Here is a 12,979-nt window from a genome sequence, read left to right on the forward strand (position 1 = left end):
ACAGACGTGTGCTTCCTCCCCCTTCTCCCTCCGTAATGGCGAGACGGCGGCTCCGATCCGTCCCTCACGAGCCCAGGGTCAAAGGGGGGCCATGGTGGAGAGCGATGCCGGACCTCCTCTCGACCACTCACTCCTCTGCGACCTCCCCGGGTCCCACGAAAAACGACCAGGAGGGTTCCCTCAAACCCAATCTTTCTCTCCCGCTCGATGGCTGGGGGAGAAACCTCAAAAAACATACCGCTGGATCTTTTGTGGGACGGAGTCCTTCTGTCAGGATCCACACACAAGAACAGAGGACAGGTAGATCCAATAGCAGTAAGTCTTTTAATAAGGGAAAACCGTTACATCACATCCAGTCCAGGCAGGGGTCAAAACCAAAGTGGCAATCAAAAATCAACAGGCACAAAACAAACGGGCAAGAACAGAACTCCGAAGTGGCGTGATAAATACAAGGACTCCGTAACACATACTAAAACAGACAGGGTATAAATACACAGGGAAATGACAATACTAATGGGGAATTGGCTGAGTGCAATGATTAATGACCAGGGACAGCTGATTGCAATGAGGAGACAGGGATCGTGGGGAATGTAGTTCAGGAAGTGACATACACCGTGGGGAAGGAGGACATCCAGTGGTAACCCAGGGAACACAACCCAGACACTGTGACAGATAGTTGGTAAGCAGGGTCGGACTAGGGGAACATTTTAGGCCAGAGGATCTCACACTCATCCAGGCCATCGCCATCCCATGTACCCACAACAACTTCTTTGACACAGACAACCCAATTTTCTTTGTATGCCATTACATAAAAAAAGGTTTAAATCCTTAGACTGGGGACATGCAAAATTATTAAAAGTTCCCAATAACACTTTGTACTAACGTTCAGGCATATATAAGTTATTAGTTAATGATGAACTAATAATTTACAAAACATAACTATGTGTTCATAAATTATTAATAAGTGATATGTTAATATTTTTATCTATGTTTTGTAGATTGAGTTATAAATCATTTACAAGTGGATTAGATGATTATTAACTAATCTTTTACAAAACATGACTATACGTTCACAAATGATTAAGTAATATGCTAACAATTTACAAATCTGTCATAAGTTATCTTAAAAAACAGCATATCAATGAAATAATATCCTTAGTAAATGGTTAATAAGTTACTAGTCAATATCTTATTAATCACTTATAAAATCATTAAAATGTCAACATTCTACTATTATCTCACAGCATTAAAATTACTCCATGTGTCAGAAAAAGACATCAGTCTACACCCTCACCAGTCAGCCTTTACATTGCAGTAACACACTACAAAGTATTCAAAACCTGTTGTGTAAGCGCATAATGTTTTACTCATCATTCCTTTCTGGATCCTCTAATCTAAAGTGTAAACTACTCATCAGTTGTAAATGTTTTACTCATCATTCGAGTAAAAAAATATAGATGTGAATTATTACCCTATTGGATGAATAAAACACTTTTTTTCAGTGTGGATGATTTAGAACGCTGTGAGATAATAGTACAATGTTGACGTTTCACTTCTTTATAAGTGATTAATAGTATATTACCTAGTAACTTAACTATACTAAAACAAATGATTAATTGAATTTACTAAAAAATATTAAGATAAGTGGTTGCAATCAATTTATTTTTATTTAGCTACATTTAAATAAACAAATTTAGTTTTACTAACTTTCAACATTGTTTTTTTTTAATTTATTTTAATGTAGCTAAAATATATTGTTTGCAACCATTTACCTTAAAAAATTACTAAAACTGAAAATAGAACCATAAGAAAGTATGTTCATAACTTGAAAAAAGTAAATATGTACTGAAGCATATTACTTAGTAATCATTTGTAAATGTATAGCCATATTACTTAGTAATCATTTGTAAATGTATAGTCATGTTTTGTAAATGATTAGTTCATCATCATCTAATATTATTTAAAACTTTAACAATCTACACAACATAGATAAAAATATTAACATATCACTTATTAATCTATGAATGCATAGTCATGTTTTGTAAATGATAACTAATCACTTGTAAATGACTTGTAAAATCAGTTAACAAAACATACACAAATTGTTAGCATATCACTTATTAACTGCTTATGACTGTTTTGTAAATGATTAGTTCATCATTAACTAATCAATTATAAATGACTTACAAACGAACATTATAATAAAGCGTCACCAAGTTCTCTATAGTAAATTTTACCTTCATTTCCATTTTACTTTTCAGTTTCTTTGTTTAGCCCTGATCTCTCACATGACTTTAATACTCAATATTTAACAAATTTATACTTTCTAAATTGACTAAATGTCAAAATGAGTATAATAATAACTACATCATTACAATACATTTATATAAAAATCCTATATTGAACATGAGTCAAAGTTTCCCTTAAAAATAATAATCAATAAAAAAATTTTTTTTTTTTTTTTTTTTGGCAAATCCTCAAGACATAAGAACAAAGATTAGTGAGAAGTTGGTCCTCCAGATCTAATAGGTAAATAAATCTGAATATCATCAGCCTAAAGATGATAAGACATAGTTTTTTTAAATTTTATTTTTAATTTTTTTTAAGGCCTCAAGGCAGCAAAAATTGTGAAAACAGTATAGTCCCCAAAATGGAGCCCTGATGAACTCCACAGTCAATAGAAACTGAAGAGGAATTCCCTAACCCTCACTGAAAAGGATCTTTCATTCAAATACAAAGACAACTATTTTAAAACAGTCCCTCTCAGACCCGCAACATTCTCTAAAGGTTTTATAAGGATATCATGATCTATTTAATCAAAAGCTGCACTAAGGTCAAGTAAATAAAGCTCCTTGACTACCAGAGTCTGTAATGATTAACAAATAATTGAAAACTCGCAATAAAGCTGATACAGTGCTATGTCCTGCCGTGAAACCAGACTGAAAAGCATCTAGCACATCATTTTCAGCCAAGAAAGAACTCAGCTGAGATCCACTTTCTTTAATATTTTGAAATACAAGGCAGCTTTAAAATTGGCTGATAATTTGTGAAATCCAAAGGGTACAAAGCAGACTTCTTGAGAAGGGGTATGTATTGCTCAGTGGTTGCTATCTCTAAGCTCAGGAGACTAAAATGAGATTATCATATATCTCTCATTTTAATATCAACAGCATTTCAGATGTTTCTCCTAAAATACTTTAGGAGAAATTGTGGTAGACACAAATGAGACATGAGAAATATTTGAGAAAAAAAAAAGTCAAAACAGAGAATGTGTTGGAAGAAATATATAATATATTTTTATTATGTTGCTGCAATCTTTATTGCGACTCTATTATAGGAATATTTCTTTGCTCAGTGGTTGCTCTTTCTAACCTCAGGAGACTTGTTGTTGTGATTCTCATGTATGTCTCATTTTAATCTCCACAGTGTCTCTAATGTTTCTCCTAAAAATCCTTAGGAGAAATAAACGTAGACACAACTGAGACATGAGAAATTTCTGAAAGAAAGTAATCCAAAATGACAACGGGAAAGAAACATGGGAGATATCTTTATTGTCTTGCTGTAATCTCTTTCAAGACTCCATTATAAAAATGTTTTACTGCTCAGAGGGTTGCTGTTGCTTATTTATTGCAATGGAGTTTTTCACCTTTAATGGTCAGGGCAGTAGAAGTAGAGACAGGAAACAACTTGACAGGTGAGAACTGAACAGTAGCAGGAAAGTACCTTTACCTGGGATTTGACCCCATGTTGTCTGAGGTGCAGTTGTGTATTCAAGTCAATGTGCTGTCTACATGGCTATGACTCTTACAGAGGTTAATCTATGCTCAGAATATTAAGGGTGATTCTCTTATATGTCTCATTGAGATATGTTTTGTCTTAAGAAGTCTTCAGTTTTATTTTAGGAGAAACGTTAAACTTTTATTAATATTTTTAATACTAAAAATATCATTTTAAAAGCATTAAACATTTCAGAATCAAGGGTTACTAGACTAAATGTTTAAATTTATCTTTAATGTACAGCATTGTAAACCCACATTTTCCCAACACATTAGAAAGTACTTACAAGTGCAAGATGTTTAGTAAAAGAGCAACACCGTTTCTTAGTTTTTTTTTTTTTTTTTTTTTTTTTTTTTTGTTTTAGTTTTTTTTTTTTTTTTTTTTTTTTTTTTTGCTTTGTTTAATATTAAATTGTGTCTTATACAGCCCATTTTTGCATGTTTGCATGCATTTAGTTATAGATTATGGTTTTCTCTGTTAAATCACCGTACAATAGAACACTGCCTACATAAAACAACTTCAAATATGACAATGCATGTATTGTCTTTGACTGAAATGTTGTAAATAAATGACATTTAAGCTAACCGGGAGGAGAAAAATAAAATAAAATAGAGATCTCTTTACCATTTAAAAACATTTCTCCTAGACAGAAATTAAGTTACCTTAAGATTGAATGGAAACTTTTGCTCGAGTCTCCTACTTCTCAAACTTGTCTACTGAGACAAAAATTCTAACACTCTCACAAAGGTCTTCTTTAAAGCTTTAGAGGAAATAACTTTACCCACTGTGCTCAGATTTTTTCTCCTTAGCTAAAGACCCTGAATCTCACACATTTGTCTCCTTAAAAGTTTAGAAGAGGTCTCAACAACATCACACAATGTGCTCAGATTTTTTTTCCTACACTAAAGACTCGAGAGCTCTCAATATTTGTCTCCTCTAAATTTCAGAAGTGATCTCAATAACTTCACAAAGTGTGCACCAAGTCAAATGCCTCAATATGAGCTCAAACATTTCTTCCATGTATTAATAATCAAGACTGAGTCATAAGCCATTTATTCATTTCAGCAAAGAAAGCTCCAGGGTTACATTTTCTGTGGATCAGTTTTGATTATGGCATCCAGTACATTACTATTTCCAACAACAAATTATGTGCCTAAATACACAAACATTGTCCTATAAAAAGTAACATAATCCTTATTTCTGCTTAATTTCTCTCTCAATATAGCCTTTAACTGAATTTAAGATTTTCCCAATTTATTTAGTGCCTTTCAAATACTTGACTTGATGCACACTTTGTAACTTTGTTGAGATCTCTTCTAAAAGCATTACAGGAGACAAATATGAGACCCCCAGATTTAGCTAAAGAGAAAAAGAATCTAAGTACACCATAAATGTGAGAGAACTAGAGTTCTTTAGCTAAGGAGAAATATCTGAGCACAGTGTGTGATGTCTTTAGCTAAGGAGAAATATCTGAGCACAGTGGGTGATGTTGTAGAGATCTTGTTTAAAACTTTGGAGAAGACAAATGTGAGACCATCAGAGTCTCTAGGTAAGGAGAAAAATCTGAGCACCGTGTGTGATGTTGTTGCGATCTCTTCTAAAGCTTTAACCCCTTACCAGTCACCCACCATTTTCGGCATGGAGACAGAAATGACATGACTAACCCAAAATAAAAAGGTTTCTGCTCATGATTCTTTCTGACTAGATACATAATCAACATATGTTCACAAAGCTGACCCTTCAAAGTTTACTGTTCAAGAATCAGAATTACTCAGACTGTTATTATAATAAAGATATATAAGCTCAAACATAAAAACAAAAATAAAATGTATTTAAAAAATTGTTGTTGAGGATATGACTTTAGAAACACAATACAGCTAAAGCCACAAGTCTACCAATGCTTCATTTGAAATTTCATAATATAATCTGTAAAACTGTGAATTTTATGAAATATTTTCTAAGGCCATGTCATGTGTGTTTTTTAGAGAAGGCTAATAAAATTGATTTATGGCCCTGTCATCTCCGGTAAACTCTCATGTAAACAATCCTGTGTGCTTTTTCTTTATGGTTTGCTCTGAATACTCCCCCATTCATGATTCTATTGTTCTCACGAAACGAGCCTTTCACACCTCCGCCAGGTATGAGACATTATCCGCATTATTCTTTTATCATTATTCTTTTGTTTTTATTCCGCCATTATTAGCCATTTTTCTAGTATTTCAAGGTTTACCAAGACACCTCGCTTCATTCCCAGTATACTTTTACCACTCTATTATTAAAAGCCTTACTATAAAAATACAACAAATCATTTTCTTACGACCTTACATGAATTATAATGTCAAAATTCATTATGTAGAAGAACTGCACCTGCTATGTAGCTGCATTAGATCTAACGTTAGCATCAAGCTACATCAGGCTATTTATGAAATTATAAGTACACTTTTACTCAAAACTCACTTTTAACCCGATCGAGTGTTTGTAATAACTTCCTTTTTGCGATCTCATGTGGAATTTGGTCGTTTACTGTTGTAAAAATATGCTATTTATAGCCTTTTACATTGCTGCACAAGTTAGCATTTCAGATGTACATTTTTCAATATTGTTATACACATGCCCCAAATCTCAAGAAAATCACATACCAGCCATTTACTATCATAATCGTGTGTTTATTATTTGGATATTTCGTGGGTACAGAGGTTTCTCTGTGTTGTTGTGGTCAGATATCAATGCGGAAGAGTGAAGAAAGCATGTGACATGATGACATTGTCTTGTTATGACACTAAAGATTGACAAGGTGAAGGACGAATCAGAGTTTGGCTGAGTCACAGCGCGAGCACGGAGCACTGCACAAAACACACACAGCACTGGGAGAGGCTATTTATCATCAGATCGTGTAAATCAGTGGAAAATGAATAGAAATGATGATTCTGTCTGAAGAAATATGAAGTAAGCATGAGTAAATATATCCATATATCTGCATGTACATGCATCTTTGGACTATAATCCCTTATTGACTCTGTTCAGTGAATCTATGTGAACACAAATAAAAACCGCTGCTAACATGACTGAATATGAATGCGTGGTGAATTTTCTATTCAAAATTTGACATAATACTGATTTATTATTTTGCACTCCTGACATAAATTACCAAATTACTGTTACTGTAACCATGTTTTAACAACAATTTTTTATTAAGTGGTCAAATATCGAAACTAGAGTCTTTAATCTTTCTACTGATTGCACAGTTTGTCCAGAGTGTGATGTTTAACGCGCTATGAAAGTGAAACAACAATAATCTGGGGCTGTCGCCGATCCTTGAACGCAAGAGAAAAAAATGTGAGATCCAGAGTCTTTGGCTTAGAATAAATATCTGAGCATGGTGTGTGATGCTGTTGAGATCTTGTTTGAAACTTTGGAGAAACTTTTGATGTTGTTGAGATCTCTTTTAAAGCTTTAAAGGAGACCATAGTGAGATTGTTAGAGCTTTTGTCTCAGAAGACAAGTTTGAGAAGCAGGAGACTCAAGCAAAAATCTCCATTCGATCTTAAATTAACCTAATTTCTGTCTAGGATAAATATTTGAGATGTTAAAGAAATCTCACTTTTGATTTTTCTTTCCTATGGTGTGAACGACCGCTTGCTTAAGACATAATGAAAAAAATACCTGTGGAGAGGCTACAGTTCACAATACTGTCCTACAAAGGCAAAAGACCTCCCAGATTTCATTTTTTGTTTCAATCGCTTCCAGTAAATTAGATTAGATTAGATTAGATTAAACTATACAGTCACATTAGATTAGATTAGATTAGATTAAACTTTATTGTCACTGTACATGTAAGGTACAAGGCAACAAAATGTAGTTAGCATCTAACCAGAAGTGCAATAAGCAGTAAGTACAGAATATACAAGGTCTACAATATGTACAATAACTATACAGATAAGGATTATGGCCATATTTTACAGATTTTAAATACTATCAGCATGATATACAGATAGGTGTACTATGAACATACTATACAAAGTGTACAGTATGTACACTATAGGCAGAACTATGAACATGTGAACATAATTACACTATTGCAATGGTCAGTAAAGTGCATAGAAAATATTGCGTGTGCAAATTGATTATTCAGTGTTTCTGGATGAACAGACAGTAGTGCAAGTAATAGGAAGTTTGGAGTTTTTTTTGCTTGTTGTAAATAAATAAATAAATCGGTCAGATGTAGTGATGAAGTGGGGGCAGGAGTCTGTGTGTATGGTGTGGGGGGGGGTGTCAGAGGGCAGAGTTCAGCAAGGAGACAGCTGTAGGGAAAAAGCTGTTCCTGGATCTGCTGGTCCTTGTCCGGAGGCTCCTGAAGCGCCTCCCGGAGGGAAGGAGGTTAAACAGTCCATGGTCAGGGTGAGAGGAGTCCTTAAGAATGCTGTGAGCTCGACGTAGACAGCGTTTCCTCTGGATGTCCTCAATAGCAGGAAGTATTGTCCCTGATGCGTTGGGCAGTTTTCACCACCCTCTGCAGTGCCTTGCGGTCAGCAACTGAGCAGTTCTCATACCAGACTGTAATACAACTGGTCAGGATGCTCTCGATCGCACACCAGTAAAAAGTTTACCACTATGGCTGAAGACAGTTGGTTCTTCTTCAGTGTTCTGAGGAAGAAGAGGCGCTGGTAAGCCTTCTTGACCAGGCTGGAAGTGTCTGTGGTCCAGGACAGGTCCTCCGTGATGGTGGTTCCCAGGAACTTGAAGCTGGAGACACGTTCAACAACCATCCCGTTAATGTGGATGGGGTCATGCGTGCTTTCCTTTCTTCTTCCTGAAGTCCACAAATGAGCTCCTTTGTCTTACTGGTGTTAAGGAGCAGGTTATTGTCAGCACACCATGTGGCCAGGTGCTGTACCTTTTCCCTGTAGGCAGTCTCATCGTTGTCACTGATGAGGCCAAATCACCATGGTGTCGTCTGCAAACTTAATGATGGAGTTGGATCCATGCACAGGCTTGCAGCCGTGGGTGTAGAGGGAGTAGAGGAATGGACTCAGCACACAGCCCTGTGGTACGCCGGTGTTAAGTGTGATGGTGGTGGAGTGGGTGTGGCCTGACCTGACATGCTGAGGTCTGTTGGTCAGAAAGTCCATGATCCAGTTGCAGAGGGAGGTATTAATGTCCAGGTCTCCAAGTTTTGTGGTCAGCTTGGAGGGAATGACAATGTTAAATGCTGAGCTGAAGTCAACAAACAACATCCTAACATATGTGTTATTATTGTCCAGGTGTGTGAGTGCAGAGTGCAGCACTGTGCATACTGCATCCTCTGTGCTCCTATTTCTGCGGTAGGCAAATTGATGTGGGTCCAGTGTGGGTGGGAGGCAGTCTATAATATATAGGACTACATCACTAGTCAGGACTAGTCACCTAGACTAGACAGGACCAAAACACCAATAATCACTAAGGCACATTGGGGAGGAGTGTTTCGGTACTGGCACAATGGATGTGGACTTAAAAACATGTTGGCACAGTTGCTTGGGTGAGGGACAGGTTGAAAATGTCTGTGAAGACCCCTGCAAGCTGCTCTGCACATGCCCTAAGCAAACGTCCAGGAATGCCGTCCGGGCCGGCAGCCTTGTGTGCGTTGATCCGGCTCAATGCAGTGTGGACATCTGTGGAGGTGAGTTTTGAGAGGTTGGTGATCTGCTGAGTGTGTGGTTTGGTGGCCATCTCCTTGCTGTCATGGTGAAGCAAGCATAAAAGTTATTTAGCTCGTTAAGGAAGGAGACGTCCGTGACCGTTGGAGTGGAGTTTACTTGACTTGTAGTCACTGATGACCTGGATGCCCTGCCACATGCGTCGGGGGTCAGAGTTGGAAAAGTGTTCCTCTACCTTCAGCTTGTAGCAGTACTTGGCATTTTTGATGCACCTTTTCAGGTTAGCCCTGGATTTACTGTAGGCCTGAGCGTCATCTGACCTGAAGGCAGTGTTCCGGGCTTTCAGCAGAAGTCGGCACCTCCTTGTTCATCCATGGCTATTGATTAGGGTATGTTGTTATCTGTTTTTCTGATGTAACACTGTCAATGGTGGTGTTGATGTAAGTCAGTACAGGGGAGGTATAGATGTCGATGTCCGTGTGAGAGCCACAGGCAGCCTGAGAAGCAAACATACTCCAGTCTGTGTATTGAAACTACTGCAAAAATAAAAAATACTGCAAAATTGCAAAAACTGGAGAGACGCTGAGCCTCGCGATGTGTACGTGCCACCATCTTGGTCTTATCGGCAGGACACTCGAAATTTAACAATTAGATGTTTTTAGTAATGAAAATTGTGAGCTCAAACTTGATTTTTGCCTCTATTTTGAAGTTAATGTACTCTGCCTTTGCATTGTGTGCAAAACATGAGAAGTCACACAAAGGCAAAAGGCAGTAACTTCCACATTATTAATATTTGGTTGCTGATAACCATTTACAAATTCATTATATTAACACCTGTATAAAATCTAGTGATCATGGGCTGTCTCATATAGGATATTGCATATAGTAATGTGAATGTATTAAGGGGTTTTTTTATGTATTTTATTTTTTTTATCGCAACAAGCAGACTAAAAGTTAAACATGAGTGGATACCGTGGATACCAATTCATTTGCTATGCTCAGTAACATAAAATAATGCTCGACATAGCATAATTGCTTTTATATTGACTAACCTAAAAGAACGACTTGTGGATTGATGTGAACGCAGACAAATGGGAATAATGCTCAGAATAATTGTGGATTAAACCTCTCCAAAGACGTTCATCACCATGGATTGATATTATCGGGTTACAAGAAAAGGTAGGATATGGATTTATTTGCGAACTGTTAGTAGGCTACTGATTTTATGATTGATCGTGCTAGCTACAACATTCGAGTCCACACACATCCAACTTGAAGTGACAGCCTGATGAACAATCTGCACAACAAAAAGAAAAATCTTTAAAGGTTATTCACGATTATGTTTTGTTGGCAAGGTAGGCCTACCTAGTCTTTACAGTGCTTTGTTATATGGAGCTGTTTAGTAAATCGCGATCTATCTAATTTATAGAGCCGTTTAGTAAATAGCGATCTAATTAGTTTGTCTACACCATAATTAAAATGCGGCAGACTTTAATGGACAGTAAAACAAAGGCAGAACACCATATAACTCCAAACCGGCACCGTAACTTCATATTGACGCGCGGCAAAACAAAGTCAGAATGCCGTAATTCAACTTGAGCATTCCAAACAAAGTGAAAGAGTGGTAACTGGTGTTATACGGTGTTCTGCTGTGGTTACTCTGGGGCTTTTTGAAGTTACAGTTGAGACGACCCATTATTTTCTCAGAAAAACTACGAAATTGACTCAAGATACTTATACACATGGTAAACGATGTCTTGAATGTCCCAAAAATATCAATAAATAATTTTTGATAAAAAGTTGGTTAAAAAGTTAAAAGAAGTTACGGTCTTTTGCCTTTGCACAGTAGTATAGATCTAATACTTGGCCAAATAAATTCAGCTGTCGCACCAAGGAAACCTGAGGGCAAAATACTCCAACTGGTAGCTGAACGTTTCAATTAAGCAATAATATGACCTATACCAATAGATGAAACCAGATAATCAAAATCTGTTGACTCGTCAAAAGTGTTGACATTAATAGAGTCATCTCCTACCTTTCCATCTAACTCACGAAACCTGGACCTAATATTTTAGTTTTTCCAGAGCAAACACTTAAAAACTTCTCACAACACTGTGCAGATGGAGGAATCGTGACAGCATTTGGATTAAGCAATCTGTTAATGCTTTGAAACAGAAATTTTGGTAAGTTTGAGTGCTGCGATACAATATTTGAAAAATAGGCTGCTTTAGCATCCTTAACAGCTTTCTGATACCTAAGAAGTGAATCTCATAAAATCTGATGAGAGATCAGAAGTTTATTTTTCTTCAAAGCCCGTTCTGCCTTTCTACACTGTCTAAGAACACGAGTATGTTCATTAAACCAAGGCTGATGATATGTTTTACGATGCTTGAATCTTTTAAGGAGCAACAGAGCCCAAGACTTCAGAGCAAACAAGAGTTAAAACAGTAAGTAACTCATATGGATCAGCCATGAGAGGTGCAGACGCTAACCATGATACACCAGAAAAGGTACTACAGATCTTGCCAAAAGCCTGTTGTGCAGATGGAGTAATTGCACGAGAACAAACATAAGCGGACTGACTCACGCTCATTTCATTCTGTACATTTACACTGAAAATAACAGGTATATGATCAGAAATGCAAATGGAATTAAAGGGATCCCCATGTATTAAGACATGTATAGCTTAATATAACATAAATTATGTCTCTTATTGAAATATCTAATAGAAAACCCACGAAAGATGTATTTAAAAAAAAAAAATCAACATCGTTTTTTACACTATGGGGGCGCCATTATTTTATGTGCACAGAGGTCAAATGGTTGCACTCTGTGAGCTACTGACGCTTTTTACTGCAACACAACTCAGAATACACAACTCGAGAATAAAATACTGATATTGTAAGAAAGGCCACCCCTCGAAAGTGAACTCTTCCGAACCCACCCGCCTGTGTTCGTGATTTGGACTGTTCCAAAACGTTTCGCAGAGTGAGAACCAAGACAGTATGAAGGCTGGATATGTAGATGTGTTTATAGTCAATATTTCATAGTAAAATAAGTTAGGACTGGCCCGTTTAAGGATTGTGTGGATATATGTGTGCGTGCAACTAATCGTAAATACATTTACATAATTCATTGTATGATAAATTAACGAGAGAGGTTAATGACTGCTACAGTGGCATTCCGCCTAAATGTTTACATTGTTTATTATATTTGCACATTTTCTTGTAGACAAAATGTTATAATTCTCCTGTGTTTTTTTATTTTATAGAATATTTAATGTTATATTGCATATTAGGCTATAATACATAGACTTGAAACACATCTCGGGGAACATGTTCGGGCTTGTTCACCTGACGAGTTAGGCACGTGAGCTAGACACAACTTTGAGTCGTATTTGTATCTATATTATATTTATATAATTTACAATGCTGTTACTTATGAGTATTCAAGTACTGCTATAAAGATTTGTTAATGTGTATTTATTCATTTAAATAATAAAGTACATTCCTGGTGTGAGACCTAATGTTACGGACACCCTGTAGCCGTTCAATGAATCCGAACCTGAG

Source organism: Cyprinus carpio, unplaced genomic scaffold, assembly GCF_018340385.1.
Source record: "Cyprinus carpio isolate SPL01 unplaced genomic scaffold, ASM1834038v1 S000006494, whole genome shotgun sequence".
Lineage (NCBI taxonomy): Eukaryota > Metazoa > Chordata > Actinopteri > Cypriniformes > Cyprinidae > Cyprinus > Cyprinus carpio.